This window comes from Solanum lycopersicum, chromosome 10 (genome assembly GCF_036512215.1).
Source record: "Solanum lycopersicum chromosome 10, SLM_r2.1".
NCBI lineage: Eukaryota > Viridiplantae > Streptophyta > Magnoliopsida > Solanales > Solanaceae > Solanum > Solanum lycopersicum.
In genome coordinates, this window is record NC_090809.1 from 48,352,764 (window position 1) to 48,365,468 (window position 12,705).

Below are 12,705 nucleotides of genomic sequence, written 5' to 3' on the forward strand. Positions count from 1 at the left end.
TTGGATAGAATCTCGTGCTAATAACGTGTTATAAAATCAAGCTCATACGAATATAATCATAAAGAGAAGAAGACAGGAGAAGTAGATAGAAGAAGAGGATTTTCCTTCTTATTCAAGTATATGTAAGTTTCATATGTCTATCATACAATAGTGAATGAACAATCCTATTTATAGAGTGAGAAATCACTCCAAAAGTCACCATATTAAGTATCATAATAAATATATATATTCTTATCCAAAAAAGTTCATGAACCTAGTGAATATGGATGGTTGTTCGTGTACCAACTTTATTAACTATCTACTCATTCAATGGATTTATAACACATATAAATTATTACTTTTTTTAATAAATATGTTAAGTCAAAATTCAACAAGTGAAAAACAATAAAAGGGATATTAAGATTAAAAGAAAAATCTATACAATAGTATGAAAGGTTTTTCTCAAAATATAGAGTTATTTTTTCTCAAACACATAAAATAAATCAAATGAATTAAAAACTCCAATAGTATTGCATTTTTATTTTTTTACAAGAAGAGAAACTCCAACTTGCCACTAATTAGTTACCCCAATCATAAACTTTGTACATCGAAAGAACTCCACTTCTTTTATCAAAGTATCCCAAATAAAAACACTATCAAAGTATCCCAAATAAAAACTCTAATTAACCACCCATGCACATGTAGTTGAGTAAGCTGCAACTTTTCCATGAAGGATACAATTTTGAGGGTCGTTAAACACGTCAAATAGACAGTTGTTTGAATCCCACATGAAATAACAAAAATATAAAGTATGAACCAATAAATCCTCACAAAATCACCAAGTGAAGTTTTTGGTACTAGATAGAAACTGATCTAAGATCAAAGGGAAACACAAATAATAACAACAAGAAGATGATCCTGATAATGCTGGGGTAACCCATTTTTAGAAAACATAATATTGTATATTAAAAACTGATGCAAATTTACACAAAATTTTGCTTCATATCTTAGAAACAAAATCTTAGATTTGAAGTCTAGAAATTATAAAATTTCTTAAAAAGCTTCTAGTGTATTTTTTATAAATTAAGCTTCTAGAAATGATAAAATTTCATTCCACGTGGATGTGTTGTACGTGCCTATTGCCACCTTTGTCTCATGCCTACCCCCTCCATTTCCTTTTCAATTCTCATATACCCCAAAAAGGGAAATTGGTTCTCCAGAAGCTGCTCTTTTCAATTCTCACAAAAGAAAGAAAAAGGTAATAACTTTCATCTTTCATTCTTTCATTTTGCTGCTTCAATGTTCCATGCGTTTTTGAACTCTGCTCCACATAAATATTTTTGGATTTTCGTCTTTCGTAGTGTCGCTTCAATTTTAAGGTACTTCGACTTTTCCTTTAGTTTTTGAATTGTTGTTGACTTCTTCTTAGTTTTCGAATTTGCCTTCTGAATTTTGAATTGTTGTATTTTAAGTGTATGTATTGCGTCGGAAAATCCTTATGGGTGTCTGTTTAATTTCAATTTACGATGGTTCATAAATTTTTTTAATACATTAAAGTTGTATTTAGATTAATAATTTATTATGTTCTTATCCTAGTGAAAATTCAAGAGAAAATATCCATGATTTAGATATGCTATATGAGTGAGATCTTTAGTCATCTTTTCATACAAGTAATCAACTTGCAGGTAGCACTGATTTGGTTGTCCTAAATCAACACTTTGTTTCCTTCTGCTTTTAGTGTTGATTTTTATGTTTTTTAATGATACTTTATTATATCATTTTGAATTGTTTGATTGAATTTGAAAAAGTTCACCGCCGCCTTAGTAAATAGCACTATCAAGACCGGTTCTTTTGTCTACTAGATTTCACATATAAGTGAGTAAATGCATTATCTGGTTCTACAACTTTGGATTCGGTTCAAGTTATTAGACTAATAAATGTAAGAAAATTAATGATTATACTACAACAACAACAACAAGTAAATAAAAAATAGTAAAATTACTAACTCATTTATTAAAATCAAATTTAATAAGAAAAAATTATTTACTTTTTCGGCTTTTTATATTTTTCTCATTTATTTATTTTCATTTTCCAACTTTTTTCTCTATCTATTGATTCCTTTTATTTTCATCATTCAATATCTTTATTTCGTGTTCCTTTTCTTTTCTCTTTTTTTTTTGATTATTTTTGTTTTATTTTTTCTTCTTTTACTATTCATATTTTTTCTCAATAATATTTTTGTATTTTTCACCACACTTTTTCTTCTTTATTTTCTTTATATTATTATGATATCATGAATGTTGCTTCAATGGTTCAATGAGATAATCATGATAACATCAAAATATATCTACATATTTATGGCATTATTGATGCATGCTTCAATCCTTTAATGGGACCTTTATGATACAATCACAATATATATTTATAGATTGACATGTTATCATTATAGTTTGTATTCAGTTTGTAATTATATCATCACATTAACTATATATTGTAATGGTGCTATTGATGTTTGCTTCGATTATTCAATAATTGGATGATATCATTGACTGATGATCACTTCTTGATTTCATGATTTTTTAATGATACCATCAAAATATATCGTATAACGACATGGTATCATTAAAAATTATTTCATATAATCAGTAGAAATCTTCATATCAATTATGATATCGTCATAGCATATAAATATATTGTTATGATAGCACTTAGGTTTCCTTCATTACTTCATTCACAAAGTTACTCATGCATTAATGATATCATGACGATATCTTATACTGCAATTATATCGATAAGGTTTCCTACATCCTTTCATGTACAACCAATTAATCTGTAATGATATCAACACATTATATATCGATAAGATTTCCTACATCCTTTCATGTACAACCAATTAATCTGTAATGATATCAACACATTATATATCTATATATATAGAGAGAGAGAGAGACACACACACACACACATACATATAGAACGATATTATATAGAACGATATCATTGAATTATGAGCTATTTCATGAGAGAAACTCATGATTTCTCAATGATATAATTAAAACATATCATATACTAACATGATTTTGTCACGATCCAAAAATGGACGTGATGGCACTCGTCTTATCCCACCAAGACAAGTCAGCCTAAAACTCAACCATTACAATAACTGCGAAAATAAAATATAAGTAATTTAATAAAAACCCCAAAACCTGGTAGTCACGTGTACAAGCCTCTAATTACAATTGATTCAAATGAAAACCCAAGTCTCAAATGAACTTGTTTCTAGAATAGAACAAGATCATAATTAAGGAGAAGAAAGTCTGCTGAAATGGAAACAGCTACCTCACAAATCTCCAAGAAGCCTCGAAAAAGAAGAGAATGACAAGTATAACAAAAATCCAGGCTCATAACCTACAAAAAAATTTGTAGAAGCAAGGGGTGAGTACCAAACCACATGATACTCAGCAAGTAAACCTCTAAACACAAGCTAAGGGGATGAAATACGGGTACTCCTACCACCCCCAACCGAACCTCCACAACTACAACCTGCATTAAAATCAACCCAACCTAACAACTCACAGTTTACATAGCACGTAGCTCAATAATAATAGTTAGACAAATTACATATCCTCAACCACAACACTTTAACAATTTACATATCCTCAATAACAATACTTCAACAAACTACATATCCGCAATAACAAGCTCAATATTGATCAATCACAAGTTCCGCCGAAAGTCAATCAAAAGATCAGCAAAACATGATATCAAATTCACTAATGATAAGTATGTGCTATGCAATGTCAAGTATAATGATGCATGTCTGACCTAGTGATACACACCCGCTGTCTCTCAGTCCGGGACCCATCGAGGACATATCTGTCCATGCATCTGTTGCGGCGCACGACACGACCCTCGATAATAGTAACCAACGCGGCGCGCGATACGTCCCTCGAAATATAGTATCCATCGCGGCGCGCGATACGTCCCTCGAAATGGTACATCTTCTTAAGTACTCATTCTTTCTCAATGCACATAACACTTGTAACAACCAATGCCTCAGAATAATGCAGATGACAAGCTCACATAAATAATGATGAGATGACCATTTTCATAACAGCGCACAGTTCACAACCACACAAACATGAAGTCACATCAACAATGATTCAACAAGCCTTCCAGCTTTTCTCAACACATCACACATAAACAATTAATCACATTGCCTTTTGTTATCTTTTTTTTCATCATTATAATTAATCAATGTGGACAAGTCAACCCATCACCAATCCCGTTACTTCCAAACATATACCACAAGGAAATACACGCATTTCATACACTTAACAAGAGTTTAGAAATCTACTTGCCTTAATTAATCAACAATTTACTCGGAGACTTGAGCCTTCCCTTTTCGTTGAGCTTTCAAATTTATACAATCTTTTCAACTGCATAAACACAATAAGATTTTGAAACTAAAAATGCTCATATTAGTATAGGTTTCTAAATTTCACTCCTAGGGTTAAGCTTCAACTTCCCCAATATCACCATTTTAACGGTATTCATGTAACACAATATACCCAATACTTTAATTTTATACAAAAAAAAAAAAACAAGTCTAGCACCATTTTATCTTAAAAACAATTATGTTATATTTTGACCCTCAATTTACGTCTTATGCTTAACCCATAGCCACGGACAACATGTAGTAATTCCTCACAAAATTGTTGTGACCTAAACAAACTTGAAACTGTAGTGTAGCATGTATTGAAATAATTATGCATATACCCCTAACATTTCAATTCCCTAAATCCTCCCTCAAAAATTGAAAACAAAAAAAAAATATATAAAAATAATATTAATGGTAGCATTGTTTCTTGTCCCCTAAATTTCAAGCCGCCAAGAACAATACAACAACACCTATATGCCTTCACAATTGTCAACCTTCAATTTCATATACCTATTATTCTAATATAATAATAATAAATATTAATTGTCTTCGCTACGCTCCAAATACTTTATGAATCAGTACAGTGCATCAATGAAGAAAATCAATACTACTCTAATTAATTTCATATGATAATTGGATTTAATGCTATAATCAACCATTGGAAATTAAGGATTCTGTGTGTATATTTGAACTCCATTAAAAAAATTATGTTAACCTTCCTGAAGGCGGCGACGATCTCTCTGTTCGTGTTCGCCGCACGAATAATTTTATTTTCTTTCTTTCTTCTCTTATTTTCTTTTTTTAAATTATATATGTATTAAAAGTAACACTTTCTAATAACCTATTTAAATGTTTTAAACTTGGCCTATTATTATTAAAAATAAATAAATTACTCGACATTAATTAATTTAGTTAAATGACAATTTAAAATAATCAAAAATGATCTTTTCGGATCCGGGTCATTACAGATTTCATTCCAAGATTATTTCATATAATTTTTATAGAACACACACATATATAGCACGATATCATTGAATTATGAGCAATTTCAAGAAGAGAGGAACTCATAATTTCTCAATGATATCATCAAAACATATTATATACTAACATTCATTCAAGACTATTCCATCTAATCTATAACACTCTCCAGATTATGTATAATACTGTCATAATATATGAATATACAATTATGGTAGCACTAAGGTTTTCTTCATTCATTTATTTACAGAACTATACATTTTTTAAGATACCATAACAACATATAATATTAGTTTCTCTTTTTAAAAAAGAATGACATCTTTTTATTTCTGGTCCTCTTTTTTTTGTAACATTTTAATTTCAGATTTTCACGTGGCATGTATAACGCCACAAGATTAAAGGACAATTTTGTACGTTTTACATAACTTCAATTATGATCACAAGATTCAAAAGTCTTATTTAATTTCTTAAATTTCGTGTCAAGTTAAACTAGATCATTCTTTTGAAACGATGAGAGTACAGTGGTATCATTAACGTTCCTATAACCATTCATGTACAACCAACTCATTTTTCAACGATACGATTATACTATATCATATATTGACATGATATCATTAAAGAATGAGTACTTTTGTAAGTAAATTAGTGAATTTAATATTACGTTTTTTATTAATCTTAAAGTAGTTGGCTTATATTTTTATCTTTGAGTTTTATTATTTTTTTTCTTAAAAATAATTACAAGTGACAAAAAAAATGTTATTCAAAAAGAGAGGGAAAAAGTAAGTAAAAAATAATAAAAATGATACCATGACGATATATAAATAATGTAATGCTATTATTACAAAGTGTAGCAAATAAAATAAAATAATTTTTAAAAGAACTAAATGAGAAAAATAAAACTTAAAAAAAGATACAAAGAATGACTGAAAATATGAAGTTAAATTGTGGTTAGAAAATAGAGAATATTATGATTTGGGAAAAATAATTAACAAAAAAAAAAAATAATAATAATAAAGAAAATATCATAAGGGAGAAAAATGATAAATAATAAAGAAATAATTAGAAGGGAAAAATAGGAATAAAAATAAAGAGAAATCATGTGGAACAACATAAATTTACCAAGAAAAATAAAAAAAGAGAGAACATAAATAAGAAAAGAAGTTGGTTGCACAATTTAAGATACTGAAAGTTAGTGCACAATTTAAAGAATTTTGATGCAAATTAGATTGGGGGAGAAGTCTGGTAAAATATTTAGGCAATGAATTTTACAAGGGTGAATATATTGATTTAAGTCCAATTTAGGTAAAAAAAAAATCATAGTGGATCTAAATATGTGTAACTTTCCTCTCTAAATTGATAATTGAAATGCTTGATTTTCCCTTTTCACCTCTGTGTAAATTAAGTTGTTAAAACTTTAAGAAATTGGAGGTTCTAAAGTAAAACATAGAATTTGAAAATGCATAATGGTTGAAATATAATTAATTGTTTAACTTGTGGGAACATTTTATTTAAAAAATTACAATTATAATTTTATTAATAAATACTATATATTCCATTTAATAAGATTTTCTTTTATTAATCTACTTGATTTTCAGTTAGCATGTTATAAAGCTCGAACAATTGAGGTTCTTCTATTACTTGCATCAAAATACCAAAAGGTAGAGGAAAGATCTATATGAAGTTTTCTACCTTCAGAGCTTGTTATGTTTCTCTTCTCTTCTTTCTCAAATAGGTTATCGTATAATCTTCATTCAACCTTTGCTGCTTGACTTACACATTTTTCTTATGATTTTTCAATAATTCTGTGACCCTTCTATGAAAGGTGCACAATTTTTTATACGCATATATAACACATATTTTTAAAGATAAAAGCATTGTGTGTTCACTTGTATATCAATATAAAAACAAACAATTTTAGCATACATCATACCAACCTTGTATGAAAATTGAGGAAGAGTCTCGCATCTTGAGCACTCTTTCTAATAACGTTCTTCTTCTTTTTGTATAAAATGTTTATTTTCTTACTTTAGAAGACTTGCCTTCTAATTTTGTAATAGCAATATCTGAACCTGAATCACAACGCAGTCATCACAAAATCACAAGACAATCAAACACAAGAAAGAAAATAAAACGCACTCTCTGAAAAATTATTTGTAAGTTCACGAATAAGGTTGTAATATAATAGCTCTTCAGAATAATACGACTGTGTACTAGCACTTCACTTCCAAATTTTAAAAAATACCTCTCAATTGGCATCTCCAAATTGCAAAAAGAAAGATATTAAAAGTAAATAAAGAACAAAACATGTACAAAAATACACTTTCAATGTATTTAATTGATTGTTTTGGAACAAAGAGGAAACACCATATACAATTAGATAACCAAAAAAATCAAGCTTTAGCGGTTAAAATTTTAAATAGTAAAAAAGAAAGAACAGATAATTATTTGGAAACAGATTAGCTTTGTGCAAACTGTTGGTGGATAGTCATGAGGACTATGCTATACCCCTTTTAGAAACACCTTTTACCTCTTTCAACAATGTTAAAAGCAATTGATAATGAAGATCAATACAAGTTTGTCAAGAAACAACAGAGATGACTACTGAAGTTTGTTAACCTCAATTGAGAGACTCCATAGTCTCCCCAGAACACTCATTTTCTTCCTTTATCTCCTACATCTTGCATTGGCTTGTGCATAGAAATATACATTTTGCATTATCAAGTAATGGAAAAAAAGTAATTGTAATAATTTCAAAACTAACATTATAACCTTTACAACGGGCTATATAACTTACCTCTTTTGGTTGATAGTAGGACTTTTTCGGGGTGCGGGGAACGAAAATAAAGAAAATTGTGAAAAGATACAGAAATAATACTTTTAGTCAGAGTATTTTTCTATCATTTTTTTCTCTCCCAAAAAAGTGTCGAACACGTGCTATTACCTGAATCGATTATTCTCACTTCAAGTGTTGTTGTGTCATACTTTTATGGTCTTATCATAACCAATAATATAGATGTAAGATTTATTTATTTCCGGTATCATTTGTAGATTCCAAGTATATTGGGATTCATGTTATGTGTACCCCAAATGACGCATATCCAGCCACCGGCAAACAAATCACCTTTGTCAAACTAATAAGAAATTAAAAAGAAGAAGCAGAAACTCTTGTTTAGTACGCAGAGAATTGTGAGTGTCTTCCCTATCAAAATAAGGCTATAAAAGTGAAGTGGTGAAAAGAAGCCGAAAATATCAAGCCCAATCAAACATAAATATGTACGGAAATCAACTAATCCCATATGGTTAATGAAAACACGTGTTTGAAATAACTCGAAAGGAAATGACACATTAGTAAGAAGAAGAACAACAACAATATTGCACAACAATATAATTAACTATAGTCGCAAGTATCAAAATTTTCAAGAGATGGTTGTAGATACCGGTCAATGTGAAGACATATTGCGATGTCGATAATGTAAGGTACATCAATCAAAATTACAAAGTCTCTCTTTGATAAGATTTCCCCATTCACATAGCTAGAGATATAATTGATTTTGCAATTTGATTGCTTGGTCATCATTTCAGTGACAATTTCATCGCAAGATATCAAAAAATTTGCAAAAATATAATAGAGGGGACATGTATTTGAAAAATTAAGCTATAATGAAACTATATCAATTACAGGTGACTTTGAAAAAATAATGGGTATACTGACCTCTTTCAACTATCCAACTTTGATGAACTAAGCATCCAATTCGAATAACTAATTTGAGAACTTGCAAACATGTTCACTTCCAGTCTTCTCTACAAGAATTCATAGGCAATTTGTCATGTGACAACCAACAAGCCCAAAATACCCAATCAAGAAGTTCTTTTGCAAATATTTGAGCTACACAACATTGTAAGTATCTTAGGATTAATTACAATGAAAGCAAATTATGAGAGAAAGTGGGGAAAAGACGCTAAATAAAGTGTTGTGCAACTCAGGCATAATGTATATATCTGAAAGAGTAAAAAACTAAAATTAAAGCAAAAAGGCACAAATATTCAAAGAATTGACAAGTAATGAGTATAATAACAGTGAAGAAAGGGAAAAAAGCTCTAGGGACCATCACACATGAGAGCATAGGTCTTTTGTGGTATAACAAATCCACAATTTCTTCAATTGAGACCTTCAGCGTCTCAAATAATGTGCAAAGCTTAATATTCTCAAATAACAAATGAAAACAAAAACTCCCAAAATCTCAATATAACGGACTCTTAGCTTCAAATTTAGAATCATGATCAAATGAAACTAACTGAGTTCCCTATTGAATTTTAATTAGTGCCGAGGCATCTAAAGGTAGAACGTGCAAGTAAGAAAATTCACAATTAAACTAATAAGAAATCAGAAAATCTCCAAAGTTTTGGATTCAAAATTTCAAACAGAAACTACATCCCTACAGATGAAATTTAGGAAAGAGATGAGAAAAATAAGACAACAAAAATTTTTCAAACAAAAAATCAGAAAATTTACTTTTCACCTTTAGATGTAGAATGAGAGTGAGTTCGAAAAGACGTGAGATAAAATTGGAAAATAGCAATTGAAAAAGCAATTAATTTCACTTTACATTCACACGTGGAGACTCACAGTCCTTCCAGGTGTTTTATGGCCAATGAAAGAGGGACAACAAACACTCCACATTTGACGGATTGTACAGGTTTCTCACAATGGTGTTGTACATTGCATGAACTTCAGTGTACAATTTAAACAGCTTTAAGTACAATAATATAGCGGTACGTTCGTAATATATGTATATCAAAGATTTATTATTAACTACTTCCTCCTCTCCTATTTAGTTTTCTAATTTTTCTAAATTTAATTTCTCCTTTTACTTGTCATTTTTTATGAAGAAAAAATAATTTTAATTTTTCCTGTCATACGCATAATTTATTACTCCCTCCATTTCAAAAGAATAATTCTATTTTTTTTTAGTCTGTTTAAAAAAGAATGACCCCTTTGACTTTAATTTTCCAGGTGGCATATTTAAGATCACAAGATTAAAAGGTATTTTGATATATTTTGACGTAACTTTAATTTAGAACCACAAGATTAAAAAACTTCTTTTTTTTTCTTAAATTTCATTCCACGTCAAACTAGGTCATTCTTTTTAAAATAAAGAGTAACATTTTTTGAAAAATGTACGAGTAAATATGTTTGGTACCCTATCAACTAAATAGGAATAAAATATAAACTCGCAGATAAATTATTAATTTTTAAAATAAATATGTTAAATCAAAATTCAACAAGTAAAAAACAACAAAAGTAATATTAAGATTAAAAGAAAAAATCTAGACAATAATATGAAAGATTTTTCTCAAAATATAAAGTTATTTTTTCTCGACAAATATAACATCAATCAAATGAATTAAATACTCCAACGAGTATTGCATTTTAATATTTTTACAAGAAGAAAACCTCTAACTTGCCACTAATTAATTACCCCAATCATAAGCTTTATACGTCAAAGAACTACACTTATTTTATCAAAGTATCCCAAATAAAAACAGTATCAAAGTATCCCAAATAAAAACTATCTGTTTAACCACCCATGCACATGTAATTGAGTAAGCTGCAACTTTTCCGTGAAGGATACAATTTTGAGGGTTGTTAAACACGACGAATAGACAGTTGTTTGAATCCCACCTGAAATAACAAAAATATAAAGTATGAACCAATAACTCCTCACAAAAAGACCAAGAGAAGTTTTGGGTACTAGATAGAAACTGATCTAAGATCAAAGGGAAACACAAATAATAACAACAAGAGGATGATCCTGATAATGCTAGGGTAACCCATTTTTAGAAAACATAATGTTGTATGTTAAAAACTGATGAAAATTTATACAAAATTTTGTTTCATATCTTAGAAACAAAATCTTAAATTTGGAGTCTAAAAATTATAAAATTTCTTAAAAAGCTTCTAGTGTTTTTTTATAAATTAAGCTTCTAGAAATTATAAAATTTCATTCCACGTGGTGGCATCCATGCCTATTGCCACCTTAGTCTCATGTCTATCCCCTCCATTTCCTTTTCAATTCTCATATATCCAAAAAAAAGGAAATTGGTTCTTCAGAAGCTGCTCTTTTCAATTCTCACAAAGGAAAGAAAAAGGTATCAACTTTCATCTTTCATTCTTCCATTTTGCTGCTTCAATGTTCCATGTCTTTTCGAACTTTGCTGCACATAAATACTTTTGGGTTTTCGTCTTTCGTAGTGTCGCTTCAATTTTCAGGTAATTCGACTTTTCCTTTAGTTTTTGAATTGTTGTTGACTTCTTCTTAGTTTTCGAATTTGCCTTCTTAATTTTGAATTATTGTGTTTTAAGTGTATGTATTGCGTCGGAAAATCCTTATGGGTGTCTGTTTAATTTCAATTTATGGTGGTTCATAAATATTTTATACATTAAAAGTTGTATTTAGGTTAAAAATTTATTATGTTCTTATCCGATGTGAAAATTCAAGAGAAAATATCCATGATTTAGATATGCTATATGGGTGAGATGTTTAGTCATCTTTTCATACAAGTAATCAACTTGCAGGTAGCACTGATTTGGTTGTCCTAAATCAACACTTTGTTTCCCTTCTGCTTTTAGTGTTGATTTTTATGTTTTTTTTATGATACTTTATTATATCATTTTGAATTGTTTGATTGAATTTGAAAAAGTTCACGCCGCCTTAATAAATAGCACTCTCAAGACCGCTTCTTTTGTCTCCTAGACTTCACATATAAGTGAGTAAATGCATTATCTGGTTCTACAACTTTAGTTTTGATTCTAGTTATTGGACTAATAAATGTAAGAAAATTAATGATTAGACTACAACAACAATAGTAAAATTACTAACTCATTTATTAAAATCAAATTTAATTAAAAAAATTATTTACTTTCTCGGCTTTTTATATTTTTTCATTTATTTATTTATTTATTTTCATTTCCAATTTTTTTTTCTATCTATTGATTCCTTTTATTTTTATCCTTCAATTTCTTTATTTCGTGTTCCTTTTCTTTTCTTTTCTTTTTTTGATTATTTTTTATTTTATTTTTTTCTTCTTTTACTATTCATATTTTTTCTCAATAATGTTTTTGTATTTTTTACCACACTTTTTCTTATCGTTGAATATTGCTTCAATGGCTCAGTGAGACATTCATGATAACATCAAAATATATCTACATATTTATTGCATCGTTGATGCATGCTTCGATGCTTCAATCCTTTAATGGGACCTTTATGATACAATCACAATATTATTTATAGATTTACATGTTATCA

General features: G+C 29.0%; 1 long non-coding RNA gene across 1 annotated transcript; it reads right to left on the reverse strand.

The window, feature by feature from the left end:
* Nucleotides 1–2,961: 2,961 nt before the first annotated feature.
* LOC104649642 (uncharacterized) lies at nucleotides 2,962–7,471 on the reverse strand. Its single transcript, XR_002028691.3, has 3 exons — nucleotides 7,333–7,471; nucleotides 4,341–4,418; nucleotides 2,962–3,387 (listed from the first exon to the last, which is right to left on the reverse strand). It is a non-coding gene; the product is annotated as an uncharacterized lncRNA (long non-coding RNA).
* Nucleotides 7,472–12,705: the final 5,234 nt, after the last annotated feature.